Source organism: Anolis carolinensis, chromosome 2 (genome assembly GCF_035594765.1).
Source record: "Anolis carolinensis isolate JA03-04 chromosome 2, rAnoCar3.1.pri, whole genome shotgun sequence".
Taxonomy (NCBI): domain Eukaryota; kingdom Metazoa; phylum Chordata; class Lepidosauria; order Squamata; family Dactyloidae; genus Anolis; species Anolis carolinensis.
In genome coordinates this window covers 144,314,800-144,331,462 of record NC_085842.1, presented here as the reverse complement: position 1 = coordinate 144,331,462, position 16,663 = coordinate 144,314,800, and the positions used below count along the sequence as shown (strand labels likewise).

The following is a 16,663-nucleotide window of genomic DNA, read 5'->3' as shown; positions in this document are numbered from 1 at the left end:
AACAAGGTTTTTTTTGGCTTCCATTGCTTTAACATTTCTTCCTTCTAAATGAAGCTAGTACAATCAGGAAAGCATAGGAGTAGGTATGTGGCATATTTGTTCCTGGGTTGGCTCTCAGTTCTGTGTCGCTTCCTAAGCCATTGTATTATCATTGCTCCAGTTGATAGACCTTGAGGATATATTTGAGAAGAAAGTGGAATCCTGCCTTAGTGGCTGACAGGATCTTTGATTTTGACAGTGCCATCTCAATTACGGTATTTCACTTATCAAACAATGATGCCATACACTATTCAAATGAATTGTGCTAAGTTTTGGTGAAGGGTTGCACGTTTTAAGATACTTTCCCACTTTTTTCCCTAGAGATCAACCAGAAAAAAATATTTTGGGAAAAATTGCCAAGAAGTTGATGTCAAAGCAATCCAGATGATTGAGTTGCAAGATTAAAACAGAAGAAAAATGTAAGATATTGTAAAAATTGACCTAATGTGTTACTTTTTAAAAAGCAAAAAAACATAGCCTAGATGAGCCAAAGTTTGGAAATAATGCATTAAATAATGTTACCTATAATGACTACTTTCCAAGTTTTGGAATGGCAATTACTTACCCTACATATATGTGTATATCAATTCTTAAAGGAAAAAGAAAATAGTACAAACGATTAGAGTACAAACAATTTTCTTCCATCTTGTTTTCCCTTATGAGCTATTTTCAATCCCAGTTTTGTGGGGAAAGCACAGTATAAAGATGATGATGTTGATGATGACGACGACAATAGCAGTTACCATGACAGATCAGAAGCTATCTGTGATCCCATATCTTCCAACAGGATTAAAGTTGAGGTGCTTGTGTCTAAGCAATATCAGAGTGTGATAAAAAAAATGGCAAAAGTTGTTAATGAGGAAGCGCACACAAGCTGGGAGAGGCTGTAGCAGTTCGCTTTTGCAACAGCCTTCTGGCCTCTCCTGTCCTCTTTCCTCTGAAGACTTTATTCAATGCCAGGTACTCTTGCACTTTGGAATCAGTTTGTGCAATTGAAGTAAACTGAAGATAAACAGGGAATGTGGGAGGAGGAGAGAGAAACTAGGATGACAGAGGATTAATTGGGGCAGTCCCTGCAAAATTAGAGCAATTGCAGAATCTGTGGTTTTACCTTTTCCATCTATATATATTAAAAGCTTCTGGCATTTTTACCTAACGGTAAACAACGAAACTAAATCCAGAACCACGAAACTTGGCAACACAACCCACGGTCCTCCCCACTAGGTTCCGACAACAAAACCAAAACTCCAACTCACATCCATGGCCCAAAAAAGCCAAAAAACATGAAAAAGCATCTGCGCTTGCGCGGAGCAGGACACAGCGTGCGATCCTCTCCTGCCACACCCCCTCCTCCATGCTCGCTCAGAGCAATGCGCGCCTTTCCGCCACTTCCCCACGTGCTCAGAACTGGGAGGGGGAGGGAAGGAGGGGCGGCCCCAGGAGAGATAGAGGACGGCAAAAGCAGCGGTTTGTTCTCTCGAGAGTGTGGACGAGACCGCGCGCTACCTCCTGAAGCTTGAGTTGGAATGGGTGGGCAAGAGCGAGGTAGGTTTCCCGACTGCAGAGCTCATGACCCTGTGGGGGGGGGGAGGGAAGGAGGCAGGCAGGGCTGGAATGAGGGAGATTTCAACAGGCTGCGCGGCTGCTGCCCTAACCGCCGCCCGCTTGGGAAGGAAGGTGCGTGGCGGGGGCGAGAAGGAAGACATGATAGGCAGCATGAGAACATTCACACAACAAGGCAATGACAAATTATGAGAAAAAACAACCCATTTCTGCCATAGAGGACACAATCCAAGCACTCCCAACAGATGGCCAGTCAGCCTCTGAATAATAATAATAATAATAATAATAATAATAATAATAATAATAATATAATATCATACAATCCTAAGGTTAGGAGAGACCCCTAAGGATGATCCAGTTCAACTTCCTTCTACCATGCAGGAGGACACAATCTAAGCACCTCTGACAGACGGTCATCCAATATCTCCACAATAATAATAATAATCGAATCAGAGAATCATAGAGTTAGGAGAGACCCCTAAAGTCCATCCAGCCCAACCCATTTCTGCCATGGAGGACAGAATTCAAGCACTCCCAACAGATGGCCAGCCAGCCTCTGAATAATAATAATAATAATAATAATAATAATAATAATAATAATAATAATAAATAACATACAATCCCAAGGTTAGGAGAGACCCCTAAGGATGATCCAGTTCAACTTCCTTCTACCATGCAGGAGGACACAATCTAAGCACCTCTGACAGACGGTCATCCAATATCTCCACAATAATAATAATAATCGAATCAGAGAATCATAGAGTTAGGAGAGACCCCTAAAGTCCATCCAGCCCAACCCATTTCTGCCATGGAGGACAGAATTCAAGCACTCCCAACAGATGGCCAGCCAGCCTCTGAATAATAATAATAATAATAATAATAATAATAATAATAATAATAAATAACATACAATCCCAAGGTTAGGAGAGACCCCTAAGGATCATCCAGTTCAACTTCCTTCTACTATGCAGGAGGACACAATCCAAGCACTCCTGACAGATGGCCATCCAATATCTGCACAACAATAATAATAATAATCAAATCATAGAATCATACAGTTAGGAGAGATCCCTAAAGGCCATCCAGTCCAACCCAATTCTGCCATGGAGGACACAATCCAAGCACTCCCAACAGATGGCCAGCCAGTGTCCCAATAATAATAATAATAATAATAATAATAATAATAATAATAATATCATGAAATCCTAAAGTTTGGGGAGACCCCTAAGGATCATCCAGATCAACTTCCTTCTATCATGCAGGAGGACACAATCCAAGCACTCCTGACAGATAGCCATGCAGCCTCTGCATAATGATGATGATGATGATGATGATGATGATGATGATGATGATGATGATGATAGAAGCATAGAATCCAAGAGTTTGGAGAGACCCCAAAGGCCCATCCACCCCAACCCTTTCTGCTATGCAGCAGGACACAATCCAAGCATTTACAACATATGGACAACCTGTGAATACTATACAACACTACACAGGAACATAGACCCCCTCTACCCTCACCACTTTCACAGTACACAAACAACCTAATGCATACTGAACATAAAGACAACCATACAACATACATTCAATACACCACTTCCTCAACAATTTTTAACCAACACCACAAGACTACGCCACAGCAATGCATGGCCAGGCACAGCTAGTGTTATATATAGGAATTGCAGGGATCAGATGGAAAAATGAGTAAAGCTGCTTTTCTATTGACACTTCCATAATATTTTCACAGCTATTATGCTACAAATACAGGTTTGGGACTAGGGCCATGGTCACATTAAAGGCAATCCACTTGAGTGCATTGATCTTAAGCAGCGATCATTTGTCCTCTTCTTGTGTCTTCCCACAGAGAATGGTTTCAGGGTGCCTGACACAGCTCCATTTCTGAATTTGGCTTCAATCTGAGTTTACGCTGGGAAGCTCAGAAGACTGTCATCAGCATTACTCAATGGAAGGGCTTAATGGCCTCTGCTATTTAACCAACAACATGATTTATATGTCCTGCACTTTCACATTCTGAACATTTCTCAGCTCAAAAAATCAATTTCGCTGAAGTCTATCTTGGATTCATCACGTAGGAAAGTAATATATGTTTTCCATTAATAATGCAAGAACATAAAATTGGTTTGGGCTAATGAAGATCTCATTAATTGTTTGAAAAGCATAAAAGGCAAGCTGGGACAAAATCAATTCATTTGTATATTAAAAATGAAACTAAAATGGCCACACCCAACAGATGGAGTCTAGTTGTGAATGTAAGGCTTCTGTTTGGATTCTGACTTTTTGAAAGTAATTCATCCATATAGCGTACCATGTTTGGCCCAACAATGCCAAGTAGTCAGGGATGTGAAACTTCTACCCTACAGATCAGAACAGAGCATCAGGTTTGCATATTGTTGAGGCACCTTCTTTCATGGTTGACCTCTCCCGAGCTCTTTCTGCTCATATCTGTTCATAAAAGATAAGAGATTAGATTTTCCAGCTGAGCACTGAAAAAGCTAATGTGGGGGAACCCCAAATCTATGCCATACTTAGGTCTCAGTGTCCAGTTGCTTCCAATTATCCCCAGAAATGTGCTTTCAAAGCTCCTAGAACCTTTGGACTGACTCTAGGAAAATATATGTTTGCTTCCACACAGAGATTTAGGGAGAAAGAAGTAGGAGATGAAAGGGTTAGCTAAAATTAATCAGAACCTTTCTCTAAATGCATCTTCTGAAGCCCAATTAACTCCACTAGTAAGCCCAAGACCACTAAGGGACCACTATTGAAACTAAGCAAAATACATACTCTCGCCTTTGGTAGGAACTGCTACTTCAAGGACAAATCTCACAGCCAAGCAATACCAGTAAGATAAAGGCAGGGAACATTTTTCCTCTCAAGGTCTGCATTATCTAATGGCAAGATGGATGTGAGGGGTGGTCTGCATTTCAGCATGCCCCTCTATAGCCCGCTCACAGAATATTGTCTCCAGGACCTGGGAGAGTTGGCCACTACTCTTCCAATTCACTGCAGCAAAACCTTGGGCAAAACTCTAGCAACTCAGTTCCAGAATCTCAGGCAAAGGAAACTACGGGAACAATTATTTTATACTAGCTCTGGACATCTCATTCTAGCATTCACCATTGATTTCTTACAGGAAACTCTGTGCATGATATTGGGCTAGCTTTGACTTTATTTGTGTACCAAAAATGTTCCTTTTTCCATATAAATACCAGGCATACTTTCCATTCAAGGACTTCCAGGCACAGTGAAGACTACTTGGAATAAAGCTAGGTTGCTAGAGAGACTTCTGTTTTCCTCTCAGTTTTCCCCCTCTGTGTAACCCTTATTCTGTATTCCTTCTTTAGCCATAGAAATCCTATCTGTTTTGTTTCCTTTATGTAGTTTACTGAAGTAATTTCGTGGGACAGGTTGCTCAGCTGGGTTTTTGTAAGTGTTTCTTATTTCTAAGGCTGACAGTTTTTTTAGCCTGCCAACCTTTGTAACTGTCTGCCTTTAAAAGGATACAGATATTGTCACATGATAATGTTTACCTCCACGCTGTGCAAAACTATACCTGCTGCGTTTTGGAAATCAATCAGCTGTTAAAGGAAGGAAAATTGGCCATTTTATTTGTTTTGGGGTCAGTTGTTAATCTTTCCCAATGTTTTTTTTTTCACCCATGAGGAAGGGAAGGGGACATGGCTGGAGAGGATAATGACTTTTGATGGATGTTCTCCAAGGACAACGATTGTCAGAGTTGTACAGTGTAGATGGTTCCTGTACCTTGATTAATTGAATAAATTTATATCCCACTTTCCTCCTAGAAGAGGACTCAAGATATCTTACAATAAATTAAAATTAAAACAAAGTACAGTGTAAAGAAACTATTAGTATCAAATTTAGGATTTAAAAAAATAAAAAAACAATTTTATCAAAGGACTTTATGACATGAACCCACTATTCCACTACTGCCATGTCATCTCTGGTACCAGGTTCAGCCCTTCAGTTAGGCATACCCTTGTAACCCTGCCTTCCTGTACTGCCACTGTCCCTTTTTAATTTTAATTTTAGAGCAATTTCACAACCTTAGCTTTGGGGGACAGTCAGGCATAAGTATGAAATATAAAATAAATGGAAACACTGGGCAGCTTGGAAATAATCAGAGGCATGGGGAGAGAGAGAGAGAGAAGGAGAATCCTGCTCTCTGATGTGACTTTATTGCTGACATGGTATCACAGAAGCAGAAGGGTCCCAACACACCAAAATGGGTAGTGGGAACATTGCAGGATTGGGAGCTAGTGATGGGTTTTACCCATTCATAACTAGGGGAGGAGGAAGACTGGGAGAGGGATGCACACAGCATTGTTCAATAGGAACAATGCAATGCCATTTTCTCTGCCCAGTGCTATAAAGTCTCAAAACACAAATGTAAAACACATTTAAAACATATTTTTAAAAAGATAAAACCACAGCATACCCCATTAAAAACTTTTTAATGGTTATCTAGAACATGGAATTTCAGGAAGTTTAGCTTGTTATCTAATTGCATTACACTATCTTTAAAAGCTACAGCAGCCCTCTCTATTTTTCAGTCTGGGATCCCTGAGAAGCACAGCTTTCCATTTACAAAATGCTTGTTATTGCAGTGTTTAAGGTACAAATCTTGCTTTTGTTGTTTCAGATCAAGAACCATGTTGTGTTACATGGCCTTCCATGTAGAAAAGAGCTTCATTCTCTGTCACTGTTATTACATACACATAAAATTGCCTCTTTCCATTTCTTGTTTCCATCACAGCTCCTGTGTCCTTTATAAGAACCGAAGTTTTTCCTGGCATAGAAATGGACAGATACGGTAAGTTTTGCTTGTTTAACTTTGATGCATTAGACAGAGACTAAAACAGCTATGACTACAACACCTACAAGAAGCATGTTCACAGCAGTAAGTGAGTGTGAGAGAAAATATTTGGTTGTTTTGCTCATGTGCGCTTGCAGCAAAGCTTGGGAAAAGCACTTTATTGATCTATAACCATGCCTCTCAAGGATTCCCAGTAGAAGTACCCAGTGATCTATCAACATGAGGTCAGTAAATCTCCTCTGGATTTCCCACCCTGCTCCCCATGCAGCTCCAAGTCAAAAGGAGACCTGATGCTAAACCTCTGATCCCAAAATAGCAGCAGGAGGAAAACTAGCAGCACAATCAAAAGCTGATTCTTCTACTAAACAAAGGAAGAATGGATTTTAAAACTTTTGAAATGGCTGAGATGGATAAATCGCCTTCTTTGATCAAAGAGAAATCTTTGGACAATTTTTGAAAAGATTAGGAACCATTGTTATCTTTTACAAAGAAGAAAGAAAAAAAAGACAACTCTCATGAGATTTGGAGGCTGAGTTTTGTTGTGTAATTTTTAAACACAAGTTGACATTCTACTTGAGTAGTAATGAGAAATTTATTGTAAAGCTAGTTTGTGGACCCGGCAATGCCCTGAACTACAATTCCCAAAATTGTGGGTCAATCCTCTCCAAAGCCTGCCAGTATTCAAAGTTGGCCATTTTGGATCTGTGTACCAAGTGTGGTCCAGATCTGTCGTTGGCTGGTCATTGCCTGGCTGCAGTGCTCTCTGGATTGGGGTGAACTACTACAACTCCCAGATTTCCGGGGCAATTGTCCCGAAACATTTGTCAGTATCCACAGCAGGCAATGTTGAGTCTATGTGCCAAGTTTGGTCCAGGTCCGTTGTTGGCTGGGGCCAATGCTCTTTGGATGCAGGTGAACTACAATTCCCAAAATCAAGGCCCATTCCCACAAACCCCTGCAATATGTTCAGTTGGTCATGAGGCTTCTCTGTGCAAAGTTTGGTCCTGGCCCATTGTTGGTGGGGGTCACTGTTTTTCTGGATGCTGGTGAACTACAACTCCCTTTCCCCCTACTTGTCTAATATGTTATGTTGGTTATGGGGGCTCTGTGTGCGAAGTTTGGTCCTGGTCCATCATTGGTGGGGTTTGAGGTGCTCATTCATTGCAGGTAAACTATAAATCCCAGTACCGACTAATCCGAAATGTCCAGGCCAATTCCCCTCAAAACCCACCAGTATTCAAACCTCGGCATATCAGGTATGCAGTGCAAGTTTGGTCCAGAACCATCATTGTTTGGGTTCATAGGTGTATAGGTGTAGGTGAACTACAACTCCTCTAAATTCCCCAGTAGGAGTCATAGTGCTCTGACTTGATGCAGGGTAAATTACAACTTCCACCATGTGGAGTAAATCCCTCAAACTCCTCCAGTAAATTTAGTTTGTGCTCAGTTCTGCTGTATTTGTTATGTAGACAGATTTGAAAGGGGAGGGCAGTAGGCAGAGTCATGCAAATTTCACAGCAATGGAGAACCCTGGGATGCCTGCCTGTGGTGGAGGATAAGGCACAATCTAGGATGAAATGGTCCCCAAACGAAAGCATTCCTTGGGTGGTGGGCCATAGTGTTTGGGGAGGACATTGGCAGGGGCTAGGCCACATGTTCATGGCGCTCGCTGTAACCTGCTATGTCAGTAGAAGGGAGTGACTTGGTGGCTCCTTAGCACTGGGAACTATAGCCTGTTTGTGGAGGCCGGAGGCTGTCTGTGTAAGCAAACACCTGTGCCACATACACACATACAGGTTTTCACTTGTATTATGAATATAGATATAGATATATAGATATAGATATAGAAGTAAAGGTAAAGATTTTCCCCTGACATTAAGTCTAATCGTGTCTGACTCTGGGGGTTGATGCTCACCTCCATTGCTAAGCCGAAGAGCCAGCGTTGTCTGTAGACACCTCCAAGGTCATGTGGCTGGCATGACTGCATGGAACATCATTACCTTCCCGCCGGAGCGGTACCTATTAATCTACTCACATATGCATGTTTTCGAACTGCTGGGTTGGCAGAAGCTGGAACTAACAGCGGGAGCTCACCCGGCTCCCCAGATTTGAACCGCCAACCATTCGGTCAGCAAGTGGTGGGTTGAACTGCTGACCTGGTAAACTTGCTGACCGAAAGGTCGGCGGTTCAAATCTGGGGAGTGGGGTGAGCTCCTGCTGTTAGCCCCAGCTTCTGCCAACATAGTAGTTCGAACACATGCAAATGTGAGTAGATCAATAGGTGCTGCTTTGGTGGGAAGGTAACAGCGCTCCATGCAGTCATGTCGGCCACATGACCTTGGAGGTGTCTATGGACAATGCTGGCTCTTTGGCTTAGTAATGGAGATGAGCACACCCCGCCCTCCCCAGAGTCGAATATGACTAGACTTAGAACTTCATCACATTAAGAAATTAGCTGCGTAGAGCTCCATTTTCCTATGAAATGAGAGAATTGCTTACCCTTATCACACTTCAATGCAACTCAGTATGTATCAGCATTCTTTGAGTTAATTTCTCATCACATTACAGTTCTGAGGCCCCGCCCACCATCCCTCCCCCACATTATTTGTTGAATAAAATTCTCTTCACTTTGAAATCTCAGCTTCCCTCCATACGAATGTGAGATGCTGCTGAGAAGAGAGAAGGGAGGGAGGAAGAAAGAAAGAGCCAGGCTTTGATGTTGCAAGGCTTTTCAAAGCTAATCAAGGTCACCAATTGCTTTGTTCCCACTTACCTCTGATAAGTGGGTGCCCCATCTATACTATCATATAATCCAGATTCTGAATCCCAAAGATCTGAATACTTGCATCATTGCATCATTGCAGCCAGGCTTTGACATTGCAAGACTATTCAATGCTAATCAAAGTCGCCAATTGCATTATTCCCACTTCCTCTACAGTGCCATATAATCCATCTTCTGAATCCCAAAGATCTGGATACTTACATCATTGCATAATTGCAACCAGGCTTTGAAGCTGCAAGGCTCTTCAGTGCTAATCAAAGTGGCCAATTGCTACATTCCCACTTCCCACAGAGGATGCCTGCCACAAATGTGGGAGAAACATCAGGGGGATAATGCTTCTGGAACATGGCCAGATAGCACCTAAAGGGCGCTAGAGTTGTATAACATTTTTTACTCTTAGTACTTGCTCGGTGAGGAAAAGGTAATGGCGGCGACAGAACTCTTCCTAACGGATGGGTTTTTTTAGCTCCTCCCACAACTTCCCCTCCCACATTTTAAACTGGGAGCAACAAATGCCATTACATTACAGGAAAGGCTAAACTTCCAAATGATTTCAAAAAATCAATTTCCCCGCCACCTCCTGAAACATTGTAAAAGACTGCTGGCCTCCATGCTTAAAACTTCACAAAGAATGCTCTTGCCTACACTTGAGGCCAAATTAATATGATGGGAACAGAGGCTTCCTGAATTTTAAATGTAGCACTCAGTGGAATTTAGTCAATGTGATGAAGTGGTTAATGTCAGGGGGAAACCTTTACCTTCACCTACCATCCTCATATTAGCTCTCCTTAAGGGTCTAATTCTGATCCAAAGCATTCCCTTCCCAAGGTTTTCACACTGTGAACCTACCCTTCTACATTAAATTAATATACTGCCTTCTTACTTCAGAGAGAGGAAAAGTTAAACCACACTGTGAATAAGCAACTGTCATGGAGATGGGAATATAACAACCAGAAACCATCATAGGGTTGTGCATCATGGCTTCAGTGTTTATGTGTTCTGACTCCCTGCCTGCCTCATCGTATCCCTAAACAGCCCTGTGTGCAGGGGATGGAGTTTTATAGCTCTTCAGCATACTATAAATTAGTTTTAAAAGGTCAGTATACTTTTTTAAAGTGTAAAGAAATGATGCATAAAATGGGGCTAACAATTCCTCCAATGACGCCTTTTGTTCCGATCTTGTAAAGGACTGTGGACTCAGATTAGATATTAAAGCCACAGTAAAGCTAAATGAGTGGATAATGTTAGTAGAGCAAATATCAGGGGAATAAGTGGTGATTAGACACTTAGCATAAAGCTTAAATAGGAATATTTATCAGTACATGACTGTTGAATCTTTTGTGACATGATGGAGAAGGAGGGGAAGCTACTCACATTTCTGCAGTAAATATATGGGGCTCTATGTAGGATTGCCAGTTCTCAGGTCTGGCCCTCAATTTCTAGTTTTTGTGAGTCATCTCTTGGTGGGAGACAAGCATGTAAATTCTCCAGTTTGGGGGAAATTGGCACCAGACAAAAAGAAGACTCTGAATACAAATTGCCACCTCAGCTAAAACATAAGCTTGCTTCGATTTGCAAGGCTTAATTGATTTCTTGCTAGAGCTTGGCACCACTGACCATCCATTTGTGCAAGAACTTGTGATGTTGTCAAAGAAGTGTGGGGTCATATATTATCATGATGTAACTGGAATTTATGCAGCTGTTTTGTGGTCTTTTCTTATGGATAGCTTCTCAAGATTTCCAGAATGATTTGATGTAGTGGTCACAGCTCATTGTTGTCCCATGCTTGAGGAAATCATGCAGCCTCTTGTTTTTCAAATCAGCTGCTAATTGATGAGGAAGCCATGTAGCACACACCTTCATGTATACAAGGTTGTGGATAATCTGTTTAGTACTGTGACCATAGCAAAGTTCCTCCACAATCCCTTGGGCAGTCATATACTGGTCTGTGCAAATCATGTCATCCACACTGTTTGGATTTTCATCGGTGACTGCTGTCGGTGGCCCACACTGGTTTTGCTCTCTTTAAACTTTTTCACCCATCTTCAGAAGTTATTGTACTTTTATCAATTGTCACTTTACCATGCACATATCTGAGCCTTCTGTGGATGTCAGCAAGAGTAGATCCTTTTTTTGGTTAAGAATTCATGACTGTGCTCCATTCCTGCTTCTTATCCAGAAATTATGTCAGTTGTGCAGTAAGTATTACTCTATCTGATGGTGTAAAAGCATCACATTTGGATTAATGGCACACAGGCATTATTTTCAGTATGACCCTCATATTTACTTAGCTAGATACCTGTAGTTACTATAATGCTTTTTGTTCACCTACTGACTAGAAACAAGTAGGCTAGATCAGGAGTCCCCAAACTAAGGCTCACAGACTGGGTGCAGCCCTCCAAGGTCATTTACCCATCCCCTGCCCTAAACTTTAGACTCTGGGTTGCCCTAAGTTTGGAATGACTTGAAGGCACCCAACAACAATCCCAATTCACTTGACTATCTCATCAGCCAAAAGCAGGCCCACACTTCCCATTGAAACACTGGTAAGTTTATGTTGTTATTTTAAATAATGTATTGTTCTTTCATGTTTTTGCACTACAAATAAGATATTGGAAGATTGCATTGGAATTTGTTCATTTTTTTAAAACCCTGTAGTCCAGCCCCCCAACAGTTTGAGGGACCGTGAACTATCCCTCTGTTTAAAATATTTGAAGACTCTGGGTTGAATCAAAGCTTCTCAAACTGTGGGTCACAACACCCTTTGGGAACCCATAACTAAATCTGGGGGTCAGGACTGGCACCTCACCTCTGCTTCTGATTTTCGTTTCACAAAGAAGACCTAAAAGCAGGTAAGCAAAGTGGTGGAGAGCCAAGCAGCCAGCCCACTAGCCAAGGAGGCCTTGTCTTCCAGCCTTTCCTTCTCTCCCTCTTGCCTCCCTTCCTCTTTTCCCTTTTCCTTATCAACAATTCAGATCACATGCAAATTTCCACGCTTCCCTTCCTTATCTTTAATTGTTCTTGTTTCAATATTTCCCCCCCCTCTCCTTCCCATTCTAGCTCCCCCCCCCCTTTTTTTTTGTAATGGGGAGATGGAACATGTATTCTTCTAGCTACTGTTAGACTACAGCTCCTTTTCCCTTCCATCATAGACTATTCTTCCTAGTGCTGGTTGGAACAGGAGTCCAATAATACCCTGAGAGCCATATATTGCCACTGCTGCTCCATGGGGCTGGTAGGTATCCTGTTTTACCAAAGGCAGTCTTATACTTAAAGACCTGCGTTGGTCAAATCTACTTTAAAATTTAGAATCCTAAGAATCACCCAAACAGTAGAATGAGAAAATGTAATTGTCATCTGGTCACAATCTCTCCCCCCGCCCCATGATAAATTGTCTTGCTTCTTAAATTACAATAACTGTGGCTAATTTTGATTGCAATCCTATTCTTCTTGATCAGTGTATCTAAAGCTATTGGTTGGAGTACATCAGGAGCCCTCTCTTCCTCCGCTATGCCAGGAACAGCTATGGTTGGTATTTGTGTCCATTGGCTGCTGGCACAGTTTATGGAACACTGCTGCTCGATCTTTCTCCTTCCTAGCCCTCCTGAAAGCCACCATAAAAGCCTGTCATGTGTTTGGAGTGAAAGAAGTGTGTGTGCTGCTACTGAATAGGGTGCTGTAGAATGGCATGACCAGCCCACTACCCACCAGGGAACAAGGCTGCAAGAAGCAGAAGCAAAGAACCCTTCAGGGACCTGGACCTGTCACAATCTTTCTTCACACAGTGTCACTTTCTGGCAGGACGGGGCTGATTCTGCAGCATCCTGCTCACCACCAGATGACCTCCGTCACTTTGGATGGATGATTAGCTTTCAAGGTGGATTTCAAGGGCTAGTCGGATTGGTAAAGCATAGCTACCGCATAGTGGCTGTATGTCTGATGCAAGGTCTCAACCATTCTGTTTTCCTGCAGAGAAACTTTCTAAACTCTGCTCCTTCCTTCGACCTGTCTGTATGCATTCTAGGATTCCCACACTTCCATTTACAACAGCCACAGGTCCACTGTATGAAACAAAAGCCATCCCTTTAGTAATATTTCTGAATAATTTCAACTACAAGCTTGTGTGGTTCCTTCCTGCTCTTTCTCTGCTGACATTGCTGAGGCCTGGCATTGCACCAGCACTGCTACTTCCTTAGCCTCTCCCACACACCTGAGATTGATGGTGGAATGAAATCTGTTTGCTTGCTGAGATGTTGCCTGTACCTCAACTTCTTGCTCTGAGGCAGCTAATTTCCCCAAGGAGAGAGATTGATTTCTCCAGACACAAGATGGTTGTAATACACAGCATCCATCAGCCAGACTGCCAGTCAAAGGCATTCAGTGTCTCTGTGAACACCTTAATGGGACATTCCTTGTTATCCATTAGGCAGCAGTGGGACCCTAGAAGTCAGTTTTTGAGTATTAATAAATAAAATGGTGATATAAATATTGTCCAGGCAGGTCTCTCCTATATTTAGCTGCTCCACCTCCTTGTGACTTTGGAGGGTTACAATACAAAAATACAATGTTCTAAGCTAGTGGTTCTCTCAACCTGGGGTCCCCAGATGTTTTTGGCCTACAACTCCCAGAAATCCCAGCCAGTTTACCAGCTGTTGGGATTTCTGGGAGTTGAAGGCCAAACCATCTGGGGACCCACACACTGAGAACCACTGTTCTAAGCAATGATTCAATGCCTTGATTCTTCAAAGGTTTCACCCTCATTGAGAAACTGCTATACTATAGTCTTGTAAGCTTACTAAAAGGTTTCTCACACATTGTAAAAATTACTTTCTCATTACATTTGCCAGGAAGCTCGGAGCATGGAAATGTAACTCTTGGGAAATATAGCTCCCTCAAGCTACATGACTATGGACTATGAGACATTTTCCTAGTTCCATGTTGCAGTCTAAAAAGTAACTTTTCTGAACCTTAAAATTTCTATAAATATGTTTTCAGTAGGTTCTCTCCAAATCTTAGAGTTATAACTTGCAAACTGCAGGTAGTCTTGGGAAAGATATGTGAATAATATCATTGGCAAACATGCCCAGAAAAGAATGGCGCAATCATACACACACAGTGGGGGAGGGGTCCAGATGGTGGATTATCTAACTTATTAGACTTTGTTTCTGAGTGAAGATTTTTTAGAATTATGCAGTGTCGTTTTTCTTTCCAAAAACCAAGAACAATGAATTATATTAACCTAGATGTTAATCTGTGGCATCTTCAAGTCAAAGAAATGTGATGTCTTAAAACATTTGTAAGCTATAGTCCACTCTATGTATCTGATGGCATGACCTCTGTGCGATGAAGGCTTTCTCCCCACAATAAACTGGCTTAATCTCTTAAATCCTAACAGATGCTTTGTGCCACTGTTGTATGGGCAGCTTATGCCTATCTTCGTGGCAATTGAGTCCTTTCGTCTTCTCCCTGCTTGATGGGACATCTGTGTAACTTGCTTCTTCACCAAGATCCCCTGTGCTGAAGATTTCATATCCCTTTCATAACTGAATGGTATGAGAGTCCATTTCCCCTTCCTTGACACTATATTCCTCTTTGCTGGGGGTCATGCAGGAGTTGAAAGGCAGCTGGAAGTCATTGAACATCCACTCAGTCTGGATGTGCTGAGAGCACAAAACTACTCTGTGGAAACCAGTCTTTCACTCCCATGGGATCCTGCAAACTGCCACCTCCTTCCTGAAGGCTTTTTTTATGGAACACTTGACAAAGTGACCTCATTAATTAATTAAATGGGCTAACGCTCTGGCCATATACTTTAGTTAATTGCTCTTCTGTCATCTGGGGAGAATACTTTATGCTTCATTGATTATTCTGGGTTTTGCCTGATCGATAGTGCAATAAAGCATGGTTGCTTTAAAAAGCGATTAAAAAGATAAATACACGGGGCACTCTGAAGGAACTGGGAGGTGGCTCAGAGGTTGAATCCAAACTGCCAGGAGTCACCTCTCAGCCCCTGAGACAGGGATCTGAACATGGGCTCCCAAAAAGCCCAGTCTTGTTCCAAAGGACCCAAGCTGACCAGAGAGCACACACGTTTCTGTCTTAGCAAAGACATCACAACACTTCCCTGCGTGACAAGGCACTGCCTCGTGACACAGGAACAGACTTAACGACTAAATGATGTAATGTCTGTGTATAATTTGCACATAGCCAAATGTGTCTGTCTGCTGATTAGAACTGACAATAAATGAAAAACTGTCCTTCCCTTTTTTCCCCCCAGGAGCTCATCATGCCAACAATCAGAAGCAAATTTGCAGCTCACAGTTGCTTCCGCACCTATCTCATAACAAGAGAGAAATCCATCTTTATGACTTTCTTGCTAGGCATTCTCGGCCTATTGAATTCTAGGAATCTATGGCCTATGGCAGCATTGTGCTGGGCACCCCGCAATCTCAGGAACATGGTTTGTTTTTCTGTGATACATGTACTGAAAGTCTATCACTATGCTGTCTCCTTCATTCACAGAATTCTACACCTGGTCCAGAGGACTTGGAAACCTTTACATTTGTGGATGACAGATTTCAGAAAATTCTATGGGCATGGCAACTGGGGGATTCTGGAAGATGTAATCTGAAAAGTAATTTGTCAAGTTCAGGCCCTGGTCCCAGCCTCTCGTAGCTGCTTGGGCCCACCCTAGAATCCCATCCATTGACATTTGAATCTCACCCAGGGCCGGCCGGAGATAATTTTTAATGGGAAGCGGGGGTGCTGAAAAGCGCCCCCGCCACCGGCCCCGCCTCCCGCGCCCTGGCCCCGCCTCCCACGCTGCGTGGGAGGCGGGGCCATGGCGATTAGTGAGGGGGCGGGGCCACAGTTGGCCCCGCCCCCGCCCAGCGTGCCCTGGCCCCGCCTCCCACGCTGCGTGGGAGGCGGGGCCAGGGCACGCTGGGTGGGGGGGCGGGGCCAGAGTTGGCCCCGCCTCCCACGCTACTCCCACTCGCCCGTCTGGCCTTCCTAGCAGGCCAGAAAGCAGCGGAGGTCCCTCCAGGCCGCGATTGCGGCCTGGAGGGACCTCCGCTGCTTTCTGGCCTGGTAGGAAAGGCCAGACGGGCGAGCGGGAGTAGCGGAGGCGGAGCCAGCTCTGACGCCGCTCCCCCCCCGCCCAGCGTGCCTTGGCCCCGCCTCCCACGCTGCGTGGGAGGCAGGGCCAAGGCACGCTGGGCGGGGGGGGAGCGGCGTCAGAGCTGGCTCCGCCTCCCACGCTACTCCCGCTCGCCCGTCTGGCCTTCCTAGAAGGCCAGAAAGCAGCGGAGGTCCCTCCAGGCCGCGATTGCGGCCTGGAGGGACCTCCGCTGCTTTCTGGCCTGGTAGGAAAGGCCAGACGGGCGAGCGGGAGTAGCGGAGGCGGAGCCAGCTCTGACGCCGCTCCC

General features: G+C 43.5%; 1 long non-coding RNA gene across 1 annotated transcript; it reads left to right on the top strand.

Annotated features, from left to right (window-relative positions):
- The first annotated feature begins 585 nt into the window (after positions 1-585).
- On the top strand, positions 586-15,956 carry LOC107982406 (uncharacterized). Its single transcript, XR_010002938.1, has 3 exons — positions 586-1,584; positions 6,395-6,451; positions 15,759-15,956. It is a non-coding gene; the product is annotated as an uncharacterized LOC107982406 (long non-coding RNA).
- The last annotated feature ends 707 nt before the right edge of the window (positions 15,957-16,663 follow it).